Below are 13712 nucleotides of genomic sequence, written 5' to 3'. Positions count from 1 at the left end.
TGTTGCATGTCTGTGGACCGAGCGGGTGTTCAGTAGGATGCACTTCAGGTGGTTGGGTTCGGGGCTGTGTGTGGAGGAAGTGTGTTTGGTGAGGGTCCTGAAGCAGTTGAACTTGCAGGAGAGGCAGGAGAATGGGCCGTGGGTACGTCCTGGGGTAGCTTCGCAGCATAGTGGGGTGCGTCCGGGGTTGAGGGCGAGGAGAGTAGCGGCATCGTATGTGACTCTGGAGGGTTGGGTGCGGCAAGGAGCAGGGGGTCTGGCGCTGGGCGCGGTCCAGGCGCTGACGGGCGTAGACGGGCTTACCTTTGGCGCACCTTCGGCGCGCATGGGGCGCGACCGCTGCGCGTGAACGCTGCGCGGGAGGGCATCTGTCATATACGGAAGGTGGAGGGGGCGAGGGAGGAGCAGCTGGGAGGCGTTAGCGTAGCGGGGAGGCTGTCCACGAGGCACAACAAACAAAATGGCTGCGAAAACAAGCAGACCTGCAGCAGGACGAGATTGGGGCACACAGATGGATTGGCGCTATGGGCGGAGGTACCAGCACAATCAGACAGTAATAATAGTTTTAAACTCTACCAGTGCTAGCGCCTGAAATTATATGCGAGCACAGTCAAGTTAGCGTGCAATGCTTACAAGCGCTATAAATAATTAAGTATCTAGACAGTACAGCGTGCAATGCTTACAAGCGCTATAAATAATTAAGTATCTAGACAGTACAGCGTATAATGCTTACAAGCGCTATAAATAATTAAGTATCTAGACAGTCGGAGTAACGATACCCAAGCAGTTAAATGTGGACAGGCAAGCAGTAACACCCAAGCGCTGCGAGGATCAGGCAGAGAGCGTGGGGGAGCGACCTCTTCGCATGGAGTTAAGGAGGTCACAGCGTTGTAAGGCAACGAACGAGCCTGGTCAGTCCGTGGGAGGGAGGAGCAGCTGGGAGGCGTTAGCGGGGCGGGGAGGCTGTCCACGAGGGACAACAAACAAAATGGCTGCGAAAACAAGCAGACCTGCAGCAGGACGAGATTGGGGCACACAGATGGATTGGCGCTATGGGCGGAGGTACCAGCACAATCAGACAGTAATAATAGTTTTAAACTCTACCAGTGCTAGCGCCTGAAATTATATGCGAGCACAGTCAAGTTAGCGTGCAATGCTTACAAGCGCTATAAATAATTAAGTATCTAGACAGTACAGCGTGCAATGCTTACAAGCGCTATAAATAATTAAGTATCTAGACAGTACAGCGTATAATGCTTACAAGCGCTATAAATAATTAAGTATCTAGACAGTCGGAGTAACGATACCCAAGCAGTTAAATGTGGACAGGCAAGCAGTAACACCCAAGCGCTGCGAGGATCAGGCAGAGAGCGTGGGGGAGCGACCTCTTCGCACGGAGTTAAGGAGGTCACAGCGTTGTAAGGCAACGAACGAGCCTGGTCAGTCCGTGGGAGGGAGGAGCAGCTGGGAGGCGTTAGCGGGGCGTAGTAATGGTTTACTACGCAAACCATTACTACGCAAATTAATTAAAATACATTAAAAGTGCCATCACAACGCATGACAATACTACGCATACCATTACATCGCCCCAAAAAAAATATTTTTAAATACATTTTTTTAACTAACTCCTGGCACAGGATGCAGAGAAAATAGGGCTTTTGGGTGGCTAAGTGTATTAAAACGAGGAACCCAACTGACCACATATTTTTGTGAAAACGAGCAATGTTAACAAAATTAATAATCGGGCATTAAAAGTAACACTCGAGTATTGTTCGAGTAAAAAAAAGTCGTGAAAAAATTAATTAACAAACACTGACTGCGCAAATAAACTTACAATAAAATTCAAAGAATAAAAAAACGCAGAAAACATAATCCATCGATAAAAAGAAACAAAGTACTTTAAAACGATCCACCATTTTATGACCTTGCTCACGCCGTAGTCCTACAACAATTTTCATGAAATGAAATAGAACTCTCAGCAAACAAAATGGAGGAGTAAACTCAAATGAACACATTAAACAGACACTTCTTTTACCAATAAATTAAATTATACATTCTACATTCTACATTCTCACATCAAACAAATCCCACAAAAAAAATATTAAAAATTAATAGTATAAATTCAGCTAAGCCACCATTTTGAACTCAGTGGTCAGAAGACTGCGAGCGAGATCAGACGTAATTTACGCTACTGGTAACGCACCCAGAGAAATAACACCGTGCAATTAACTTTCAACTTTTCACCAATAACAAGGAAGATATATTTAACTAATATTAGTATCTGAAAAAGCAACCTATTTTAAAAAAAGATACTAATGAATAAAAATAATTTTTCAGTTGTAGTAAAACTTGGTAGTGAATTAATTAAAGAGCCGAACATTTTAAAGAAATAGAGGACAATTAAAGTAAGTGAATTAATGATAGAAAATATGTATTCTAATAACGTAAAAAATTCAAATTGTTACATTAAAAGAAGGAATGTTTTCTCTATACATTTTCAAAAGGAGTTTTAACCAGATAACAAAAAAACAACCAGTTTAGCATTTATCAACCCAAAATATATTCTATTTATAAATATATGATATTATAAAGCAATGAATAACTTACGTGTTGTTTAAAATTTCTATCAAGCTTTATAAGCATTTAAATAAACCATTTTAAAAATCCTAAAAATAGGGAAATAACATTTAGAAAATCAACAACCTATATATCGTATATTCTTCTACCGATAACTACAGAAACATAACAGGTGAAACAACCAAGAAGAAACAAGCATCAGAAGACCAACTTCATTAAAAAAACACGATTTTCCAAACATCTTTTAAACAAAAAGTAAAGGTAAATGTTAGAACCGGCTATTTCTGGTAGGCTAAGGCTGATGCCAAAGCCAGGCAGAAACCACCATTCTAGTCAGGGCAAGGAAGTCACACGCCAAGATAACCCCTGCTCACCCTCTAGGTAGCTTGGCACGAGCAGTCTAGGCTAAACTCGGAGGCGATGTGTAAAGCATTTGCGTCAGCGCACAACAGCGACAACATACTAGGTACACCACAAAAGAGACTCCACACAAGGTTATATTAAAATAACTTTTGTATTGTCAAAGCATATCAGATAGAAATCACACATGTACATTGTGCCAACTGGCACGGCAATATTCACAAGGGATTATTTACAAGACAGGGCCACATGGGCCACTGTCAGAATCAACACTTTGCAGATATAGAAATACTTGTCAGAAATTAGAATAAAAGTATATAAACTTCACGGTAACACAAAGTAACAGTTATAGATCACATCCAGTAACTACTGGGAACAGGTAAGTACCACCTACGCAACCCTAAACCCTTAGGAGACTGTCACGCAGGGGACCAGGACCTCACTAGGACCACCTGTACTAACAAGCATTTGCAATGCAATAGGTCTCGCATTAGGAAAGTTTGAGCTATTGGTATTGTAAATGGCAAAGTTTTTATTTATGTTTCTTTTTTTTTAAATAGCTAAATTAATAGCTTCGTCATTTCCAATGCCAATAGTTATAACTTTCGCAAATGTGATACCTATAGCATTTGTAATGCAATATGTTTTGTATTTACAAACCGCGAGAGGACAAAAAAAAGCTCCGGACCACCGCCTCCTCCCAGGCCTTCAAAAGGGACCTCAAAGTTCTCCTCCTCCAGAGACACCTCCAAAAGTAATTCACGTCCTCTTGCTATTTGTGAGGAAGACTTCCCACTACTGATAATTTCTACTTTCCATGACCATGGAAGTGCCTTCCCAGTGTATGCCTGTGATTGGAGGGTCTGCCTTTTTGCAGTATTTTCCATGTACTGGTGTTCGGTGCCCTTTTGTAACATTCACACACCACTCTGCCCTTGCAACACACGGCTGCTACCTCTCACATGTCTTTGCCTTTGATACTTGCACAAGTGCCACCTTGCCCATGTAACGCTTGTTCCTGAGCCTGAGTGTCTAGCACTTATTGCAGGACTATACCTCTAATTATACTCTGTTTTCTCTTATAACTGCACACTTGTCACTTTCATTTCCTCTTGTGCACTTTTGACTACCTCATGTATTTTGGTTGCTCACAATTTTTACTCAAGTATTTTGTTTGCTCACGATTGTCACTATTACCTTTACTACCCATGTAATCTGGTTGCTCACAATTTTTACTCAAGTATTTTGTTTGCTCATGATTGTCACTATTACCTTTACTACCTCATGTATTTTTGGTTGCTCATAGTTTTTACTACCTCATGTATTTTGTTTGCTCACAATTGTCACTATTACCTTATGTAAGTAACGTATGTTTTTGCAACCTGTTCTTTTGTAATGTTTCTCATTATGTTTCATTTCTGTTCCTAATGTGAAGCACTCTGACGCCTTCGGGTAAAGTCCGCGCTATATAAAAATGCATAAATACATAAATAAATAAATACCGCCTTCGGGTAAAGTCCGCGCTATATAAAAATGCATAAATACATAAATAAATAAATACCGCCTTCGGGTAAAGTCCGCGCTATATAAAAATGCATAAATAAATAAATAAATAAATACCGCAAATCAAACATCCTCGTCACTCTGCCGGCCTGCGACCAGGAAGTCAGGCAGGCCGGCGCTACAACAGGAAACAGGAAGTAGGAGGGCGGGAGCCTACCCCGCCTCCCACGGAAGAGCCGCGATTGTTTGAAGCACCGGAGCAGGCAGGAGCCTACCCTGCGCCCCGGTGTTGAAGGAGGGAAGAAGAGTCCTGCTGCCGGGCCCTGCAGCTGAGGAGAGCCGCCGCACGAAGGAAGCCGGTGAGTGGGTTGCTGAGCTGCAGGAGGAGCATGTGTGTGCGCGCGCGCGCGCGTACGGGGGGGGGCGCGGGCTGTGTATGTGTGTGTGCGTGCGTGCGTGTGTGTGTGTATGTGTCTTGGAGTGCGTGTGTGTGACTGTGGGGGAGGGGGTGTGTGTGTGAGCGAGTGTCTGTCTGTGCGCGCATGTGTACGGCACGGGACGCGACGTGCGAGTTCGCGCACACAAATCCAGGAGAGAAAAAGCTCGTACACCCTCTTGTCCTCCTTCCCCCCAGACTGATCGCTATACGTCTCCAGCTGGACACATGCATCCTTGCAGGATGCATTGCCAGCGAGACCCAAAAAGAACAACCCCCTAAGTATCACTCAGCATTTAGGGGTCTAAGCAAGAACACATTACCCATGATGTAGGAAACACATTCAGAGGAGTAGTAAGGGAAAACCACCTAAGTATCACACAGCATTTAGGGGTCTAAGAAAGAACACATTACCCATGATGCATAAATATACATTCAGAGGAGTAGTAAAGAAAAACACATAATGCATAAACCTACACATTCAGCGGTGTTAAGAATAAAGCACATGATGCAATACAAATACATTCAGAGGTATCAGAATACTACAGTAGCGCAAAAGTCACATGATGTCTAAAACATTCAGAGGTGCAGGAATAAAACATGATGCAAGGAAATACATTCAGAGGTGCAATAACCATACAATTGCGCAAAACCTCACATAAGCCACCACCTGTGGCAGTCCCTAGGCCAACTGGCCTTGTTGGGGCTAGAACGCCCTGAGTCTCAATGTCAGGGCGCGCTGCCATGCAGCGCCAGTCTCAAGAAAAGCCTAAACGTAGCAGGTGCCCACTACTTGCTGGGCACCTGGGAACACGCACAAGGGCCTAAACGCTGCAGCTGGCACTAAGTGCTGCGCAGCTGGGAAGGCCGGGCACCACTGTGCCCTCGCTGTCCCACACAGGGACTCTCTCCTGAAATTGCGCCTAAACGGTGCAGCTGCCCACTAATTGCTGGGCAGCTGGAGATTCAAAACTGCGCCCGGGCCCTCACTGGCCCTAGAACGAACTGCGCAAAAGGTTGGAGCCACACAGGCTCTGAAACAGCTGGGGGCGTTGGAGCCATCTGGCTCTTAAACAAAATATGGCCCCTCTGAGCTTCTCTGGGCTCACACACGTTGGGGCGACCCACTGCCAACTGGGGCCGCCCTAGATGCACCAAAGTCAATTATGCCCATCGAGCCTCGGGGCTCGCCCAACAAGATGAGGCCCCTTTAGCCTCTCTGGGCTCGCAAAACGCTGGGGCGACCCACTGCCAACTGGGGCCGCCCTTGAAGCCCTCGTGGCTTCGCACTGGCACCAGGCGCGAGCTCGCGCCACTGGGGGGGGCGGACACCGTCACGTGCCCCGGCGCCCCATCTCTCTTCTGCCCCACTCTGCCCAGACTCACCGGCAGCCCCTCTCGGGCGAGGCGACGGCAGGTCTCTGCTCCCTCGAGGCTCTCCCTCCATGTTGGGAGCCTCGCGCCGGCCTTCTCTCTTCCTCGCCGGGGCTCCCTCCGCACACGGGAGCCCCTAGCAGCAGACCACGAGTCTTCTCCTCTCTGCAGGGCTCCCTCGGCACACGGGAGCCCTGCCAACTGGCCGCCTCGTCTCCCTGGGGCTCCCTCAGCCGAGAGGAGCCCCGTCAACCGCCGCCATCTCCCGCGCCTTCCTTTCTTCTTCCCGCCGACTGCGGGGGGCGGGACTTCCGGCCGGCCGGCCGCGCTGGGATCGGCCGGCCGGCCGACCACTTCCGGGTCGCTGCGGGCAGCGCAGCGGCCCTCCTCTTTAGGCAGGCAGGCGGGGAACCACGATCCGAGGGGTGGCACCCTCGATACAAAACCAAACCCAATAAAAGTTGAAGCGCTATTAAGCGCTTGGGGCCAAGTAGCGTTGTAAATACAAATAAAGCGCTCTCCAGCGCTTGGGGGCAATAAAGTGCTCAAAAGCGCTAGAAAAATAGGCAAAGCGCTCCCAAGCGCTAGGAAAGGCAAATAAAGCGCTCCTAAGCGCTATTGACCAGCAAAGTCTTCTATGAAATGCAGCAGGCAGGGGGACAGTCAGGAAGAGTCCCCCAGCAGTCCATCAGGGCATCCAGGGGCTGGGCAGAGTCCCCCAGCAGCCCTTTGCAGGGCAGAGGGGTCCCCCAGAAGTCCTCCAGCCTCCAGGGGCTGGGCAGCGCCCGCCCCGGGTAGATTCAGGTCAGCAACAGAACAAGACAAGAACAAACTGGAAGGGAACACAGCCCCTTCTTATACACAGAAAAGGCTTTGAAGTCTTTTGAAGTCTTTGTGTAAGCGAGCCCCTAAGCCCTGGGTGTATCTGGTTTCCCTCTCCTGTCAGCCTCAGGTCAGAGGTGCCAGTGGGCCATCAGGAGGGAGAGCCATCAGGGGTGGGCCGACAGGCACAGCCTGGTTCCACCAGACGCTCTTTCCTCCCATCCCTGACAGCAGATGGAGGCCTTTCATCTACGGCTGACTCAGACCCCCTCCTCCGGGGCCCTGCAGACCCCGTCCTACTCAAAACAGACAGTCCATCCACCAGCAAGCCCAGGCACTCCTGGGCCAGGCGCATCAGCCAATCACGTGCCAGCAGACTCACTACACAATTATGCCAACTTCTAAAAGTGGCGCTTCTAGACTAGACACAGCCATGCCGCATATACCATTCTGCAGCATTCATTCTCACGAGTTCACACATATCAAACTCGACCCTGCACTCCCCATGCATCAGGAATCTACCATGGGCATACATATTCCCCATTCATTCCTATGGGAGGGCAGGTCACTCACCATCCATACCCAGAGAGCACATGCACTTTACACTGTACCACAGTGAAAAAGTGCGCAGAGGCCTAAAATCACCAATCCAGGTTCCAAAAACAGGCTAGGAAAAAGCAAAAAGTCACGGGGTGAACCTGCCCAAAGGACCGGGTCCAACACATCCCCCTTCCAGCCAAAACGCAGGGTAGACCAATCACTACACTGATGGGCTTCAATGCTTTGGGCGACAAAACCACGGACACGGGCCTGCACGGCAGGGCCACCTTCCAGTTTTTCGCCACTCTGAACCCACATAGATTTCCCTCAACAAAAGCTCTTTGGCACAACTAGGATACCCCACTGGTACACACTAGTCATCCACAGCCAGGACCAGGCCCTAGGCCATCCAAATGTCACAGGTCCTAACCTATCCACAGAGTGGGGGCAGTAGCCCCTGGCACACAATAGCCAATCGCCACTCTCTCTCTCAGGGTAGCTACACTACCACTGATCCAACAACCTTGGGACCACACCCTCAGGTTGACCGGCGGTCACGGCAAGAATGCCCCACCCTACCTCTATTCTACCAAGGTTAGAACTGGGGGTCTCTAATTGGCAGAGGTAAGTACCTTAGACCAAGTAGGGACCCTTGCTTCTAGTCAGGGTGAAGGAATAACCCTCACAGGGAAGCTCTCACCAGAACACAACTCTCCTACCAGATCAGGACCTCACTCCGTCACTGGTCTACCACCTGGAAACTATTCCACTTCTGAGGTACAAAGCACACAGCACAGTCCCTCTTCAAGCAGGTGGGGGGCACAGCACACAGCAAAGCCCCCTTTCCTCTACCTTAGTGGAAACAACAAACTGCAGGTGGGCCCCAGAACACACAGCAAGGGCAGCCCCCTCGGTCTCTTCAGCTGATCCACTTTGGTAGAGTTCCTCTTGGCCTAGAAGATTCCTAATCTCCCAACCTAGGATCTAAACCCTCAGGTTGCACCGGGGTCAGAAGTACACCGTCCTTCTGCACCCCCTTCCAGTTCCGTGATTACCGGCCCAGTATGTCTCAGGCTAGACAGAGCACACGCCAGCGGCGTATCATCAATACACTTCCCTCCAGTACTCCCTATCACAGGGTGATTCTCAGTATGTTCCAGGCTAGACAGAGCACACGCCAGTGGCGTATCAGCAACACACTTCCCTCCCACCTTGGTGCGGTACCCCTGGAAGCCAACAACCGGTCAGGACACTGACTACAGATGCCCTTCCTTCCAGGTCAGGCTGAACCTGAACCTGGCCTCCCCCCTCCTCGGGGAAGGACCTCCAGAGGCCCCACAAATGGTCAAGCACTCTAGACGGACAAATGCCCAGCGAACCAGGACTTCTGCACCCTCCACTTAGGAGCGGTACTACCAACACCAGGACCGCCGGAGTTCTGATTACAGACACTCCCCGTCCTCTAGACACAGGAAGATCCTCCTCAAATGACTTATAAGTACAGCCTAGGCCCCTGACCTGGCGCTCCCTTAGGGAACCCTCCAGGCCCTGAGACAGGGTTTCGGGCCAACGTGGGACACACCGTCCCACACTCACTCCGCCTCCACTGAGACAGTACGTGAGCCCCTACACCCCCACCATCCTAATGGGACTTAGCCGGGCTACACATGAACCTCTTCACCTACACAGGATCATCAGATACACAAGCCACTACTTTTAGAATCACTCCCTAATGTCTCTGTAAGACATCCAGCACACCACCAGACATCCACCTTCTTGTCCAAATGCCTCTGCAGGACCTCCTGCACACCACCAGAGGTACACCTCACGTGCAAGCTCCTTAAAAAAAAAAACTCACACGAACCCCTCCAGTTCAAGACACCACTCATCCACACACTCCCCCTCCAGACTGGTGAGACAGTTCCTCACTGCCTCTGACTCTCAACCTGTCACCCTCTTACTGAGCACCAGGCACCATACTCTGGGACTGGGAATGGGAATTCACGCACTGGACACATTTAAGCTGCCACCACTGGATCCTACCATACTGGGGAACCCAGACACACACACTACACTCAGGGAATAACCACCCTCCTGAGCAAGCAATTTCTCCTCCACACTCCCTCTCTTCCATCTACCCCCACAGGGACAGGAACAGGAATTGGACACTGGACCCAGCAAGGGATTCCTAATCTATGGGAACCTCCCCTCTCTACTGGCGTCCCGCCCTGTCATTTTCTCTCATCTGCCACTAAACATAAAGTGCAGAAACACCTTCTGAAAATGACACTCTTGAGGAAAAACAAAATCAAAAACAATAATCCCAAACATGTGACTATCTGAAAAATGCAGAGTTGTGTAATGTAGCCAGTTGTTGCTATGGCACTGCGCAAACACACGTCCAAATCCGCACCGCTGACCCACCAATGTTAGAACCGGCTATTTCTGGTAGGCTAAGGCTGATGCCAAAGCCAGGCAGAAACCACCATTCTAGTCAGGGCAAGGAAGTCACACGCCAAGATAACCCCTGCTCACCCTCTAGGTAGCTTGGCATGAGCAGTCTAGGCTAAACTCGGAGGCGATGTGTAAAGCATTTGCGTCAGCGCACAACAGCAACAACATACTAGGTACACCACAAAAGAGACTCCACACAAGGTTATATTAAAATAACTTTTGTATTGTCAAAGCATATCAGATAGAAATCACACATGTACATTGTGCCAACTGGCACGGCAATATTCACAAGGGATTATTTACAAGACAGGGCCACATGGGCCACTGTCAGAATCAACACTTTGCAGATATAGAAATACTTGTCAGAAATTAGAATAAAAGTATATAAACTTCACGGTAACACAAAGTAACAGTTATAGATCACATCCAGTAACTACTGGGAACAGGTAAGTACCACCTACGCAACCCTAAACCCTTAGGAGACTGTCACGCAGGGGACCAGGACCTCACTAGGACCACCTGTACTAACAAGCATTTGCAATGCAATAGGTCTCGCATTAGGAATGTTTGAGCTATTGGTATTGTAAATGTCAAAGTTTTTATTTATGTTTCTTTTTTTTTTAAATAGCTAAATTAATAGCTTCGTCATTTACAATGCCAATAGTTATAACTTTCGCAAATGTGATACCTATAGCATTTCCAATGCAATATGTTTTGTATTTACAAACCGCGAGAGGACAAAAAAAAGCTCCGGACCACCGCCTCCTCCCAGGCCTTCAAAAGGGACCTCAAAGTTCTCCTCCTCCAGAGACACCTCCAAAAGTAATTCACGTCCTCTTGCTATTTGTGAGGAAGACTTCCCACTACTGATAATTTCTACTTTCCATGACCATGGAAGTGCCTTCCCAGTGTATGCCTGTGATTGGAGGGTCTGCCTTTTTGCAGTATTTTCCATGTACTGGTGTTCGGTGCCCTTTTGTAACATGCACACACCACTCTGCCCTTGCAACACACGGCTGCTACCTCTCACATGTCTTTGCCTTTGATACTTGCACAAGTGCCACCTTGCCCATGTAACGCTTGTTCCTGAGCCTGAGTGTCTAGCACTTATTGCAGGACTATACCTCTAATTATACTCTGTTTTCTCTTATAACTGCACACTTGTCACTTTCATTTCCTCTTGTGCACTTTTGACTACCTCATGTATTTTGGTTGCTCACAATTTTTACTCAAGTATTTTGTTTGCTCACGATTGTCACTATTACCTTTACTACCCATGTATTCTGGTTGCTCACAATTTTTACTCAAGTATTTTGTTTGCTCATGATTGTCACTATTACCTTTACTACCTCATGTATTTTTGGTTGCTCATAGTTTTTACTACCTCATGTATTTTGTTTGCTCACAATTGTCACTATTACCTTATGTAAGTAACGTATGTTTTTGCAACCTGTTCTTTTGTAATGTTTCTCATTATGTTTCATTTCTGTTCCTAATGTGAAGCACTCTGACGCATTCGGGTAAAGTCCGCGCTATATAAAAATGCATAAATACATAAATAAATAAATACCGCCTTCGGGTAAAGTCCGCGCTATATAAAAATGCATAAATAAATAAATAAATAAATACCGCAAATCAAACATCCTCGTCACTCTGCCGGCCTGCGACCAGGAAGTCAGGCAGGCCGGCGCTACAACAGGAAACAGGAAGTAGGAGGGCGGGAGCCTACCCCGCCTCCCACGGAAGAGCCGCGATTGTTTGGAGCACCGGAGCAGGCAGGAGCCTACCCTGCGCCCCGGTGTCGAAGGAGGGAAGAAGAGTCCTGCTGCCGGGCCCTGCAGCTGAGGAGAGCCGCCGCACGAAGGAAGCCGGTGAGTGGGTTGCTGAGCTGCGGGGGGAGCATGTGTGTGCGCGCGCGCGCGTGCGGGGGGGGCGCAGGCTGTGTATGTGTGTGTGCGTGCGTGCGTGTGTGTGTGTATGTGTCTTGGAGTGCGTGTGTGTGACTGTGGGGGAGGGGGTGTGTGAGCGAGTGTCTGTCTGCGCGCGCATGTGTACGGCGCGGGACGCGACGTGCGAGTTCGCGCACACGAATCCAGGAGAGAAAAAGCTCGTACACCCTCTTGTCCTCCTTCCCCCCAGACTGATCGCTATACGTCTCCAGCTGGACACATGCATCCTTGCAGGATGCATTGCCAGCGAGACCCAAAAAGAACAACCCCCTAAGTATCACTCAGCATTTAGGGGTCTAAGCAAGAACACATTACCCATGATGTAGGAAACACATTCAGAGGAGTAGTAAGGGAAAACCACCTAAGTATCACACAGCATTTAGGGGTCTAAGAAAGAACACATTACCCATGATGCATAAATATACATTCAGAGGAGTAGTAAAGAAAAACACATAATGCATAAACCTACACATTCAGCGGTGTTAAGAATAAAGCACATGATGCAATACAAATACATTCAGAGGTATCAGAATACTACAGTAGCGCAAAAGTCACATGATGTCTAAAACATTCAGAGGTGCAGGAATAAAACATGATGCAAGGAAATACATTCAGAGGTGCAATAACCATACAATTGCGCAAAACCTCACATAAGCCACCACCTGTGGCAGTCCCTAGGCCAACTGGCCTTGTTGGGGCTAGAACGCCCTGAGTCTCAATGTCAGGGCGCGCTGCCATGCAGCGCCAGTCTCAAGAAAAGCCTAAACGTAGCAGGTGCCCACTACTTGCTGGGCACCTGGGAACACGCACAAGGGCCTAAACGCTGCAGCTGGCACTAAGTGCTGCGCAGCTGGGAAGGCCGGGCACCACTGTGCCCTCGCTGTCCCACACAGGGACTCTCTCCTGAAATTGCGCCTAAACGGTGCAGCTGCCCACTAATTGCTGGGCAGCTGGAGATTCAAAACTGCGCCCGGGCCCTCACTGGCCCTAGAACGAACTGCGCAAAAGGTTGGAGCCACACAGGCTCTGAAACAGCTGGGGGCGTTGGAGCCATCTGGCTCTTAAACAAAATATGGCCCCTCTGAGCTTCTCTGGGCTCACACACGTTGGGGCGACCCACTGCCAACTGGGGCCGCCCTAGATGCACCAAAGTCAATTATGCCCATCGAGCCTCGGGGCTCGCCCAACAAGATGAGGCCCCTTGAGCCTCTCTGGGCTCGCAAAACGCTGGGGCGACCCACTGCCAACTGGGGCCGCCCTTGAAGCCCTCGTGGCTTCGCACTGGCACCAGGCGCGAGCTCGCGCCACTGGGGGGGGCGGACACCGTCACGTGCCCCGGCACCCCTCCTCTCTTCTGCCCCACTCTGCCCAGACTCACCGGCAGCCCCTCTCGGGCGAGGCGACGGCAGGTCTCTGCTCCCTCGAGGCTCTCCCTCCATGTTGGGAGCCTCGCGCCGGCCTTCTCTCTTCCTCGCCGGGGCTCCCTCCGCACACGGGAGCCCCTAGCAGCAGACCACGAGTCTTCTCCTCTCTGCAGGGCTCCCTCGGCACACGGGAGCCCTGCCAACTGGCCGCCTCGTCTCCCTGGGGCTCCCTCAGCCGAGAGGAGCCCCGTCAACCGCCGCCATCTCCCGCGCCTTCCTTTCTTCTTCCCGCCGACTGCGGGGGGCGGGACTTCCGGCCGGCCACGCTGGGAT

This window comes from Lissotriton helveticus, chromosome 3_1 (assembly GCF_964261635.1).
Source record: "Lissotriton helveticus chromosome 3_1, aLisHel1.1, whole genome shotgun sequence".
Classification (NCBI taxonomy): Eukaryota; Metazoa; Chordata; class Amphibia; order Caudata; family Salamandridae; genus Lissotriton; species Lissotriton helveticus.
The sequence above is the reverse complement of the archived record's forward strand: the minus strand, read 5'-3'. Positions refer to the sequence as shown.